The sequence below is a fragment of the Zea mays genome, chromosome 1, assembly GCF_902167145.1.
Source record: "Zea mays cultivar B73 chromosome 1, Zm-B73-REFERENCE-NAM-5.0, whole genome shotgun sequence".
In the NCBI taxonomy this organism is placed as follows: Eukaryota; Viridiplantae; Streptophyta; class Magnoliopsida; order Poales; family Poaceae; genus Zea; species Zea mays.
This window is the reverse complement of record NC_050096.1, coordinates 269,093,329-269,106,474: the sequence shown is the minus strand read 5'-3', so window position 1 is coordinate 269,106,474 and position 13,146 is coordinate 269,093,329. Positions and strand designations below refer to the sequence as shown.

General features: G+C 41.8%; 1 long non-coding RNA gene across 1 annotated transcript; it reads right to left on the bottom strand.

The window, feature by feature from the left end:
• Positions 1–1,976: 1,976 nt before the first annotated feature.
• On the bottom strand, positions 1,977–4,775 carry LOC103643828 (uncharacterized). The gene is made up of 3 exons (XR_561330.2): positions 4,627–4,775; positions 4,268–4,445; positions 1,977–2,844 (listed from the first exon to the last, which is right to left on the bottom strand). It is a non-coding gene; the product is annotated as an uncharacterized lncRNA (long non-coding RNA).
• Positions 4,776–13,146: the final 8,371 nt, after the last annotated feature.

Here is a 13,146-nt window from a genome sequence, read left to right as displayed (position 1 = left end):
TCCTACACGCCACTCTACGCGCCGGCCCTCTTCTCTCTCTTCTTCAATCTAGGGGTTCGTTGTTCATCCCCTACGGCACTGTGTTGTGGGTTTTACGAGTAATTGTTAGTAGATAAAAAATTTATAGTAGATATAGAAAATGTATTTTATAGTGGGGTATAGGGGGAGTATTTAGAGTGAACCGCTGCGGGAGATTAAAAAATAGGGAGTGAAATGATGATGTGACGCAAAAAAATGATATAGGGGGGAAATTTAGGGGAAACCGTTACGGATAGCCTAAAGTGACCCATTATGTTAATGAAAATTACAATATTTGCTATAGTTCTTTTCCCTTTTATGCCTCCATCCGCAGACCTCCTCACGGCTCGTCTCCATCTGGTCGCCTCCTCCCCAATCCTACCCGCCGCCATGTCAGCGACCTTCCCGGCCTAGCCCACTCAACGCTACACCTTTGGGCGTTTCCCAGCGCTCGTGGGCTAACACAAGCGAGACCTTCCCGGCCTAGCCCACTCAACGCTACACCTTTGGGCGTTTCCCAACGCTCGTGGGCTAACACAAGCGAGCCCCTTCACTCGCTCTCAAAACCCGGGCTGTGAGAGGAGGGGAAATCTCACTTATAAGCTCACCACGGCCCCCTCCGGCTAGCGAGGTGGTACTAAAGCCGGGCGCTAACGGCTAGGCTCCTGACATCCCATCCCCTTTTTGGGCGGTATGGCGACTGTCTGCCTCTGATACCAATTGTTAGCGACCTTCCCGGCCTAGCCCACTCAACGCTACACCTTTGGGCGTTTCCCGGCGCTCGTGGGCTAACACAAGCGAGCCCCTTCACTCGCTCTCAAAACCCGGGCTGTGAGAGGAGGGGAAATCTCACTTATAAGCTCATCACGGCCCCCTCCGGCTAGCGAGGTGGTACTAAAGCCGGGCGCTAACGGCTAGGCTCCTGACACGCCACTTCTCTCCAGCCGCAACTCCCACCAGTGCAGCTTCAGCGCCGAGATGTGAGACACGTTGGGGCCGTCAACCAGCTCGTCCTTTCTCCTGCACCACACTGAACACTAGCACGCATGGAGATGAAACACCCACGCTAGCGATCCATCATCAGTCTCATCCGTTCCCTCGTCAACCATCAAGCCATACAAAAACTAGTCTAGTAGCTAGCTCACAAGTCGTCTAATAGCCAGCGTCATTGTTGCCTTCGTGTTTTAGAAAACAATAATATGTATGTGTATAATCTAGACTATCAAACAACTAAATACAAATTATAATCTAGATTATATAATCTATAAGCTGCAACAAACAAGCTCTAATTTTTAGTCTCCGATTTTTAGGGTCTGTTTGGTTGGGTTGTGGCTGTGAAAAAAGTTGTTGTGGGCTGTGAGTTGTACAAAAAGTTGTTGTAGGCTGTGAGCTGTTAAAAAGCTAAAAATCGTTTAGTGGAAACCACTAATAGTCATTAAAAGTTCTTCAATATTTGTTTTCACAGTTTCATCTGAAAGTCACTAAAAGCAGGTCTAAGGGTGCTTTCAGTTTTATATTGCGAGAAAGTCGGCTTTTATAAAAAGCTGTTTCATGGATCCAGTCCTTTGGTTGCTTTTGGCTTTTAGGAGGCAAAAGCCAAACCAAACACACTCTTAGTCCATATTTTGTGAGACTAAAGGGCAACATTTACTCTAATTGCCTAAATCGGGCGTCATACACAAAAACAAGAAATGAGTATTTTGATATTTATGTGTTGCATTTAATGTATTCAGAATCTGTCCCTACAACCAAACAAACTAGGGATAGCTCTAGGACTAATGGCAGCAAACATGGTCTATATTTTTTATATATTTCTGCACAGTAATGGCTAGTTTGGTATAAACTATTTGTTAGAGTATTAGTATGATGTGCACCACCGGATATATCTGGTAAAAAAAAGCTAAGTGTAGGTATATCACCTCTAGTTTATAGAAGTCGATTAAACACAAAACTCTCGTTCTTCAAACGGGGTAGTGGAGGCTATTTTACACTAAAATCTCAATTTTTTAAAGTTAGATTTGGACTGTAAGCTTAACACTTTAAAACCCGTTTAAAATACTCCCTAACATAGGTAGAGGTGGTGGAGAATAGAATTACAAAACGTGGAACGAAACTGTGTCAAACAACACCTTAGACATGACTCAAAATAACATAATTTAGGGCAGATAGCTTTCTACCTTTTTTCAACTTTATATCAGGTTCACAATATATCCATTAGCTTATGTTTGAGTCAATCCCTAGCCAATCTTTTTATACAAGAAAAAACTATGTTGCACCACTATTAACTATAGACATAGTGATTTATTTTATTCTAATATAATTTAAAACAAATCAAACTTAATTAAAATATAACAAACACGACAACATACTGCTGCTGCCATTGATCGAGTTGATCTGTCATAAGCCATCGAGGACCCAAGAGTCTAAACAGCCTCACTTCCACATGATCTCTCGAGGTACAACCTTTAGCAGTGATGCTTCACAAGATATTTTTACGGCAAAATTCATCTCACATAGCTGAGTAGTAAAAAAGAAGGATGGTTAAGTAACTAGGCAGATAATAAGGATATTGTTAGAGAAGGATGTTTAAGTAACTAGACAGACCTGGTTCTACATATCTCGCTTCATTGTGGATACTTTTTTAGATAATAATAAAAACAATTTCAGACTATTTTATTTAAGAAAATTATAGGTATCAGAATCAAAATGTTTAGTGTTTACCTGCGATTCTACTGAAGACCATGTCGTTTTCCCGATGCTTCGTATTCTCATGTTACTTGTGTTTGTCCTTTATTTGCTCTTCATGTTTCTTTTGTTGGTTGACGTCTAAATAGGGAAGATGGCACCATCAAATTTTAAAGAGAAAAGTGAGAGAGGTATGCTGCCACAATGTATTGAATTGATGGTAATGGGCAAGGGTGGTACGTGTAATAATATTGTTTAATGAATGAGAACAGCTACTAAACGTAATGTGTTTATTTCAAGTCAATCTTTTTTTACTCTTCCAAAAATATTAACATCTACTCCATCTCTACATAAATCTAAGTATTTTTACAAGCAGGGCAGATTAAGGAAAAAGAAAATGATCGTGATGCTCCACAATTAATCACCAAGTTATTGTAAATGCAATTAACACATGCTGACATTTTAAGCATCAAGATTACATTGACATAGCACTAATAACTAAATGGCAAGCACTAATTATACCAAATTAATCATAATGAAGGAGAGGTTAGATTATGCAAGAAATGCTTCATTTGTGGACATATTTTGAATGTTATGATTGAGAGGATAGAATACCAAATAAGTGTACCATGAAAACATATTTTAATTTAGGCTTCATAAACTTAATTCGATGTCCTCCAATTTCATTAAAGTTATATAAGATTAACTTACAACGAAACATAAAATCCTCACATGTTAGAATGGGGGAGTAACAATCTGGGAGGTTTGTTTTCTATATACTTGGTCATAGTGTGTGTGTGTTTTTCCAAAATTTTATTTGTGTCAGCATTTTTTGTTTTCCTATGTGTGTGTGATGCTACTTTTCAAGGTTAGTTGATTTGTTAGAGCATCTCTAAGTCTTTCTAAAACCCACTTCTAATTTAGACTTTTTGGCAAAATTAAAAAAAAATCCTACACTTCAATAACTCTATCTCAACCCTTTTTTTGCACTTGGTACATACGCGTGTGTATCTATCGACCAATTTAAAGGTGGAAGGACGTAGAGAAGAATAAAGAGTAGAACATGATTCCTGGTGCAAATATACAAGTAACAAAGAAAATAAAAAAAATGTGCAGGATAAATTAGAAAATTGATGGTTTCTGATATAAAATTGTCCCTTATATTTTAGAACCCAAATTTTGGAAACTGTGTGAAGAACCCAACAAATATGCTCCTGACTTCTTTTAGCTATTTGGAAAATTCATGCAATGTGATCAATGAGCATAACTATCCATGTTCTAATTTTGCACCAAATTAGGTTTAGGCACGATTGAGCACAACACAACTTAGGAAGAACGCTTTGTACCGATTGTTAAGCTTTAGATCTAACTCACAAAATATTCATCCGCTTATATTTGAGTCAATCCCCTATCATTATTTTGTATACAAGAATAAATCATGCTGCACTTAGTATTATTGGCATTGTGATTTAAATTATTTTAATAAAATTTAAAATAAATCAAACTTAATTAAAATCTAACAAAACATGGCAGTAAAGTTGTGGGTGTTGCTGCTGCCACTGACCGAGTGGATATGTCGAACACGACTTTGACTAAATCTTTTTTGCAAGCATGTCCATCTCTGATGCGTCGTAAGCCCGTGACTAAGTCCAGGAATTAGATGTTTGGCTCAGTTCAAATTCATGTCGTGGACCTCGTGGTGCTTCACAAGATATGTTTACGGCAAATTCCATCCCGCTTGGCTAGATTGGTAGAAAAAAAGAATATTTAGTAGATAGACAACAATGATACTGTCAGCATGAGACACGGTTCTGCCTTATCTCGCTTCACTTAGGATGCTTTTTTAGATAATGATGAAAACAACTCCAGCCTATTTTCTTTAAGAAAACTATAGGTAGCAGAATCAAAATATTTAGTACTAACCTTGTCATTCTGCTGAAGAGCGTGTCCTTTTCCCGGTGCTTCGCATTCTCATAAAGCATGAAAACGGAGAAGATGAAAATGGGAAGGCTTTGTAGGGTGGCAGGCAGCTGACCTGAAAATACAGATGAACATGAACTGACGTTTCTTGCGTTTTGTCCTCTATTTGCTCTTCCTGTTTCTCAAATTGTTGGTTGACGTTTAAATAAGGAAGATGGCATCATCAAGTTTTAAACAGAAAAGGGAGAGGTATGCCACAATGTATTTGGAATTGATGGTAACTGGCAAGGGTGGTGCGTGTAATAAAATTGTTTAAATGAGAACAACTACTAAACTTGTCAGTGAAGTATGAAAGCTGGAGTACTACTTTACACAGATCGCCAAGCCAAGCAGTGGTGGTGGGCTTACTTCCTTATAAACGTAAGGTGTTTATTCCAATGCCACTCAAATTTTACAAAATTAGATAGCTAATTCATTTGGATACTATAAAGTGGCATCCAAATAAACTAGTTATCTATTTTTATAAAATTTAAGTGGCATATTTGAAGAAAACCATTAAAAATACTTATATTTATGTAGCGATATAGTAGATGTTAATAATTTTAAGAGTAAGACACATTAAGGAGAAAGAAAATGATTGTGATGCTCCACAATTAATCACCAAGTTATTGTATGCAATTAACACCTGTTGTAGCAGGAGCTAACTAACATTTTAAGCATAAAGATTAAAATGACATGCACTAATTATTAACTAAATGGTAAGAACTAATGATGCTAAATTAATCTTAATGGAGGAGAGGTTGGATATACCAGAAATGCTCCCGTTTATGGACAAATTTTGAATGTTAGAACTAAGAGGTTAGAATATCAAATAAGTGTACCATGAAAAGATATTTAAATTTGGGCTTCATAAAACTAGTTCGATGTTTTAGGTATTGGTGTATTTACCTCCAATTCCATCAAAGTTATATAAGCTTAACTTACAGCAAAACATAAAATTCTCACGTGTTAGAATGGAGGAGTAACAATTAGGGAGGCTTGTTTTCTATATACTTGGTCATAGTGTGTGTGTTTTTCCAAAATTTTATTTGTGTCAACATTTTTTTCTTTCCTATGTGTGTGATGCTACTTTTCAAGTTTGATTGATTTGTTAGAGCATCTCCAAGACTTTCTAAAACCAACTTCTAATCTACACTTTTTGACAAAACTGAAAAAATCTACTCTTCAATAACTCTATCTCAACTCCCAATGTTTCTGCACTTGGTAAGGATATATTCACGTGTGTATCTATCGACCAATTTAAATGTGGAAGGACGTAGAGAAGAATAAAGAGTAGAATATGGTTCATGGTGCAAATATATAGGCGAGGAACAAAATACAAAAATGGTCAGCATAATTTAGGAAGTCCATGATTTCTGATATAAAATTGTCTCATATATTTTTAGTACCGAGATTTTAAAAATTAGAGGAACCCAACAAATGTGCACCCAACTTTTTTATCTATTTAGAAGATTAATTGATTTATCAATTATTTTTTAGAAATATTGATGATGTTCTTAGTGTTTGAAAGAATCGTGCCATTTAGGCTTTCTCATTGATTTATCAGTACGCCTCTCGTTACATACTATAGTTTCTTTTATTTTTCTTCTAAATCTATTTATCTAACTTTCATCAATATCGTAAAAGAAACATCAATATTTACTATTCAAATTAGTTTCATAAAATTCTCTATTAAATTAAAGAATGGCAGAGAAAAAAATTATTGAGTGGTCCTTGCATGCCATTTGACCCGTCGATTGTCTGATCCGCAAAACAATTCGAGGAGAATCACATATTTTAGCTGCCTTGAATAGTGGATACAATACTGAATGTGCAACAACACTAACTTGATGAAACAAATATGGACATTTGGGACACCTGGACTATCATTTATTACTTAAGTCATGCCTGAAGCTAACACAGTCCTAAATTTCCTCATGAAAGGTAGTGGTTCAGGCAATTTCTACTTACTCACTCATTGAGCCTCCTTTCCCTATACTTCCCATCTTCGAAATGCATACAAAAAATGCCAAAATGGCGACGATAAAAAACGCATGGGACAAGCTCTCTTCGATGCTACCCTAACAAAGAACTCTTGTGGCTTGACATTTGTCCCCTGTTGCCCTTTTGAGAGCACCTAGAGGGGGGGTGAATAGGTGATCCTGTAAAACTTGAACTTAATGCCACAAAAACTTGGTTAAACGTTAGCACAGTATTGCCAAGTGGCTAGAGAGGAGTCTTAGCGAAACACAATAACCACAAGAGAATCAACACAGATAGACACAGTGGTTTATCCCGTGGTTCGGCCAAGTACAACACTTGCCTACTTCCACGTTGTGGCGTCCCAACGGACGAGGGTTGCAATCAACCCCTCTCAAGCGGTCCAAAGACCCACTTGAATACCACGGTGTTTGCTTTTCTTTTCTATATCCCGTTCGCGAGGAATCTCCATAACTTGGAGTCTCTCGCCCTTACAAAGATGTTCACAAAGAAGCACGAAGTAAGGGAGGGATTAGCAACTCACACAAGACACAAAGATCACAGCAAATACACACACACAGGACCCAGACTTAAGCTCAAAAGACTAGCACACTAGAACGGAGCTCAAATCACTAGAATGTCGAACAAGTGCGCAAGAATGGAGTGTGAGTGATCAAGAGTGCTCAAGGAATGCTTGGTGTTCTCCTCCATGCGCCTAGGGTCCCTTTTATAGCCCCAAGGCAGCTAGGAGCCGTTGAGAGCAATCCGAGAAGGCAATTCTTGCCTTCTGTCGCCTGGCGCACCGGACAGTCCGGTGCACCACCGGACACTGTCCGGTGCGGATTTCCTTCCTTATTTGGCGAAGCCGACCGTTGGCAGCCTTGGAGCCGTTGGCGCACCGGACACTGTCCGGTGCACACCGGACAGTCCGGTGCCCCCTCCCAACCGTTGGCTCGGCCACGTGTCTCGGCGGATCGCGCAGCCGACCGTTAGCCCGGACGACCGTTGGCTCACCGGACAGTCCGGTGCACACCGGACAGTCCGGTGAATTATAGCCGTACGCCGTTAATTCCTTCCCAAGAGCAGCTAGTTTGCCTGAGCCAGCCTGGCGCACCGGACACTGTCCGGTGCACCACCGGACAGTCCGATGCACCCAGACAGAGCTGGCTTTGGCTGAAACAAAGCTATCTCTCTCCAATTTGTTTTCTCCTATTTCCAGCACTTAGACACAATACATTAGTCTCTAAAACAATGTACTAAGTCTGAGAAACATACCTTTATACTTGATTTGTACTTTGTCCACCATTTGACACTTAGGCACTTGTGTTGGACACTAAATCACCAAAACACTTAGAAATGGCCCAAGGGCACATTTCCCTTTCAATCTCCCCCTTTTTGGTGATTTATGCCAACACAACATAAAGCAAGTAGAACAAGTACAAAATTAATTCAAATAAGAACTCAAAATTGTTTTGATTCATATTTGACATATATGGATCACTCTTTGCCACCACTTGGTTTGTTTTTGCAAATCAAACTCAAATTTCTATCTCTAAGTCAAACACACTTGTTAAGACATAAAGAGAGTCATTCCAAGAGAAATTGATTCAAGATTTCAAAAACTCCCCCTTTTCCCATAATCAACACTTCTCCCCACAAGAAGCCAACTTTTGACAAAAAGAGCCAATAAGAGTATTTTGACAAAACAAAAGCTCTATTCTATTATTTTCAAAATTCTCAAGTGGTAGCTGATCCATTTATTTCTTTGGCCTTTATTTTCTCCCCCTTTGGCATCAAGCACCAAAACGGGATCAATTGTGGCCCTCGAACCCCCATTGCCTCACCAAAATCTTCAAGTAAGAATATAAATGCAATAAGAGTACATTAGATGAACTTGGAATAAGTTACCCTCTCATCGGAGTGCAGTGGAAGTCTTTCATGGTCCAAGTCCACCTTTTTTCCTTTCAAACCTCCTTTGAGACTTAATTAAGCAAACTTAAACACACAGTTAGTCTCAAAGGGTCAAGTTGTAACACATCTCCCCCTGAATTTGTGCATCACGTGCAAATGGACTTGTAAGGTCCGGGGAGTGCTTGTACAACTTGAGCACCATAAATAAACAACAAAATACATAAGGAACATGATCAAAGGCATAAACACATGTATGCTATAATTCAATCCAAGTTCCGTGAATCTAAGACATTTAGCTCATTACGCAACTTGCAAAAGGTCTGCTCATCTAAAGGCTTGGTAAAGATATCGGCTAGCTGGTTCTCGGAGCTAACATGAAACACTTCGATATCTCCCTTTTGCTAGTGGTCTCTCAAAAAGTGATGCCGGATGTCTATGTGCTTTGTGCGGCTGTGTTCAACCGGATTATCCGCCATGCGAATAGCACTCTCATTATCACATAGGAGTGGGACTTTGCTCAGATTGTAGCCAAAGTCCCTGAGGGTTTGCCTCAACCAAAGTAGTTGCGCGCAACACTGTCCTGCGGCAACGTACTCGGCCTCAGCGGTGGATAGGGCAATAGAGGTTTGTTTCTTAGAACTCCATGACACCAGGGACCTTCCTAAGAATTGGCACGTCCCCGATGTACTCTTCCTATCGACCTTACATCCAGCATAGTCGGAGTCTGAATATCCAATCAAGTCAAAGGTAGACCCCTTTGGATACCAGATCCCGAAATAAGGCGTAGCGACTAAATATCTAAGAATTCGCTTCACAGCCACTAAGTGACACTCCCTTGGATCGGATTGAAATCTAGCACACATGCATACACTAAGCATAACATCCGGTCTACTAGCACATAAATAAAGTAAAGACCCTATCATAGACCGGTATGCCTTTTGATCAACGGACTTACCTCCTTTGTTGAGGTCGGTGTGTCCGTCGGTTCCCATTGGAGTCTTTGCGGGCTTGGCGTCCTTCATCCCAAACCGCTTGATCAAGTCTTGTGTGTACTTGGTTTGAGAGATGAAGGTTCCATCCTTGAGTTGCCTCACTTGGAACCCAAGGAAGTAGCTTAACTCGCCCATCATTGACATCTCGAATTTCTGAGTCATCACCCTGCTAAACTCTTCACAAGAATTTTGGTTAGTAGATCCAAATATTATGTCATCGACATAAATTTGACACACAAAGAGATCACCATCACAAGTCTTAGTAAAAAGAGTTGGATCGGCTTTCCCAACCTTGAAAGCATTAGCAATTAAAAAGTCTCTAAGGCATTCATACCATGCTCTTAGGGTTTGCTTAAGTCCATAGAGCGCCTTAGAGAGCTTACACACGTGGTCGGGGTACCGTTCATCCTCGAAGCCAGGGGGTTGCTCCACGTATACCTCCTCCTTGATTGGCCCGTTGAGGAAAGCGCTCTTCACATCCATTTGGAACAACCTGAAGGAATAGTGAGCGGCATATGCTAGCAAGATACGAATGGACTCTAGCCTAGCCACAGGAGCAAAAGTCTCCTCAAAGTCCAAACCTGCAACTTGGGCATAACCTTTTGCCACAAGTCGTGCCTTGTTCCTTGTCACCACCCCGTGCTCGTCTTGTTTGTTGTGGAACACCCACTTGGTTCCCACAACATTTTGCTTGGGACGAGGCACCAGTGTCCAAACTTCATTTCTTTTGAAGTTGTTGAGCTCCTCCTGCATGGCCAACACCCAGTCCAGATCTAGCAAGGCCTCTTCTACCCTGAAAGGCTCAATAGAAGAGACAAAGGAGTGATGCTCACAAAAATTAACTAATCGAGATCGAGTAGTTACTCCCTTGCTAATATCACCCAAAATTTGGTCGACGGGATGATCCCTTTGAATCATTGCTCGAACTTGGGTTGGAGGTGCTGGTTGTGCTTCTTCCTCCATTACATGATCATCTTGTGCTCCCCCTTGATCACACGCCTCCTGTTCATCATCTTGAGTTGGGGGATGCACCATTGTTGAGGAAGAAGGTTGATCTTGCTCATCTTGTTCCTATGGCCACACAACTCCAGTCGCCATGGTGCGTATTGCGGCCGTTGGAACTTCTTCTTCATCTACATCATCAAAATCAACAACTTGCTCTCTTGGAGAGCCATTAGTCTCATCAAATAAAATGTCTCTAGAGACTTCAACCAAACCCGATGATTTGTTGAAGACTCTATACGCCTTTGTATTTGAGTCATAACCTAACAAAAACCCTTCTACGGCTTTGGGAGCAAATTTGGAATTCCTACCCTTCTTTACTAGAATGTAGCATTTACTCCCAAAAACTCGAAAATACGAAACATTGGGTTTGTTACCGGTTAGAAGCTCGTACGAAGTCTTCTTGAGGAGGCGGTGAAGGTAGACCCGGTTGATGGCGTGGTAAGCCGTGTTCACGGCTTCCGACCAAAAACGCTCGGGGGTCTTGAACTCTCCAAGCATCGTCCTCACCATGTCTATAAGCGTCATGTTCTTCCTCTCTACCACACCATTTTGCTGTGGTGTGTAGGGAGCGGAGAACTCGTGCTTGATCCCTTCCTCCTCAAGATACTCCTCCACTTGAAGGTTCTTGAACTCGGACCCATTGTCGCTCCTTATCTTTTTCACCTTGAGCTCAAACTCGTTTTGAGCTCTCCTTAGGAAGCGCTTGAGGGTCCCTTGGGTTTTAGATTTATCCTGCAAAAAGAATACCCAAGTGAAGCGGGAAAAGTCATCAACTATAACAAGACCATACTTACTTCCTCCTATACTTAGATAGGCGACTGGTCCGAAGAGGTCCATGTGAAGCATCTCCAAAGGTCTTGATGTGGTCATCACATTTTTGGTGTGATGAGAGCTTCTGAAAGGGAAATGTGCCCTTGGGCCATTTCTAAGTATTTTGGTGATTGAGTGCAAACACAAGTGCTCAAATGTGAATCTATGCCCATGGGTGAACAAAGTGCAAATCACAATTAAAGGTATGTTTCTAAGCCTTAGTACATTGGTTTTGTGTACTAATATACTTGTCTAAGTATTAGAAACAGAGAGAAGAAGAAAAGAGAAGAGATGGAGAAAGACTTGGCTGTGTACAGCCAAGACTCAGCTCGGTCTGGCACACCGGACTGTCCGGTGGTGCACCGGACAGTGTCCGGTGCGCCAGGCTGACTCGGCGTGAAAAGGCCGCTCTCGGGAATTCGCCGACGGCGTACGGCTAAAATTCACCGGACTGTCCGGTGTGCACCGGACTGTCCGGTGAGCCAACGGTCGGCCGAGCCAACGGTCGGCCGCGGGATCTGCGCGCGACACGTGGCCGGGCCAACGGTCGGAAGGGGGCACCGGACTGTCCGGTGTGCACCGACTGTCCGGTGCGCCAACGGCTCCCAGATCTGCAACGATCAGCAACGGTCGGCTGTGCCGTTTATGGAAAGAAATCGGGCACCAGACAGTGTCCGGTGTGCACCGGACTGTCCGGTGCACCCGACAACAGAAGGCAGGGATGGCCTTCCAGATTTGTTCTCAACGGCTCCTAGCTGCCTTGGGGCTATAAAAGGGACCCCTAGGCGCATGGAGGAGTACACCAAGCATTCCTACAACATTCCTAAGCACCAAGACATCGATTCCGCGCATTTGATTCATTGTGATAGCATCTAGAGCTCTTGTTGAGTTGTGAACTCATTGAGTTGTGTTGCGAGCTCTTGTTGCGATTTGTGTGCGTGTTGTTGCTCTGATTTTGAGTCTTGTGTGCGTTGTTAGTCCCTTCCTTACTCCGTATTTCTTTGTGAATCTAAAGTGTAAGGGCGAGAGACTCCAAAGTGTGGAGATTCCTCGAAAACGGGATATTAAGAAGAAAAGCATAACACTGTGGTATTCAAGTTGATCATTGGATCACTTGAGAGGAGTTGAGTGCAACTCTCGTCCGTTGGGACGCCACAACGTGGAGTAGGCAAGTTTTGTACTTGGCCGAACCACGGGATAAATCACTGTGTCCTCTCTGTGTTGAACTTCTCGTGATTATCATATTGTGCAAGATCTTCGCTCTAGCCACTTGGCATTAACTGTGCTAACGCTTAACAAGTTTTTGTGGCTGTAAGTTTAATTTTTTACAGGATCACCTATTCACCCCCCCCTCTAGGTGCCCTCAATTGGTATCAGAGCCATTCTCTTCAAGAAAGGGACTAACCGCCCGAAGAGATGGATCCTAAGGGGAAGGGAATCGTGATCAACGACAAGGAGAAGGAGTCCTTCGTCAACGAGCCCAAAGATGACAAGCCTACCGACTCCGGCTCGGGCCGTAGACGGAAGGAAGGAAAGAAGAAGAAGACAAGGCGCATCAAGGAGATCGTCTACTACGACGACGGCGACGAATCTTCCTCTTCCCAAAAGGACAACGACGACAACGACTATGACAAACAAAAGACGGTTAACTCAAACTTTTCTTTTGATTATTCGCGCATTCCGCATAGCTCAAATGCTCATTTGCTCCCCATTCCACTTGGCAAGCCTCCTCACTTTGATGGAGAGGACTACGGATTTTGGAGTCACAAAATGCGTACTCACCTAT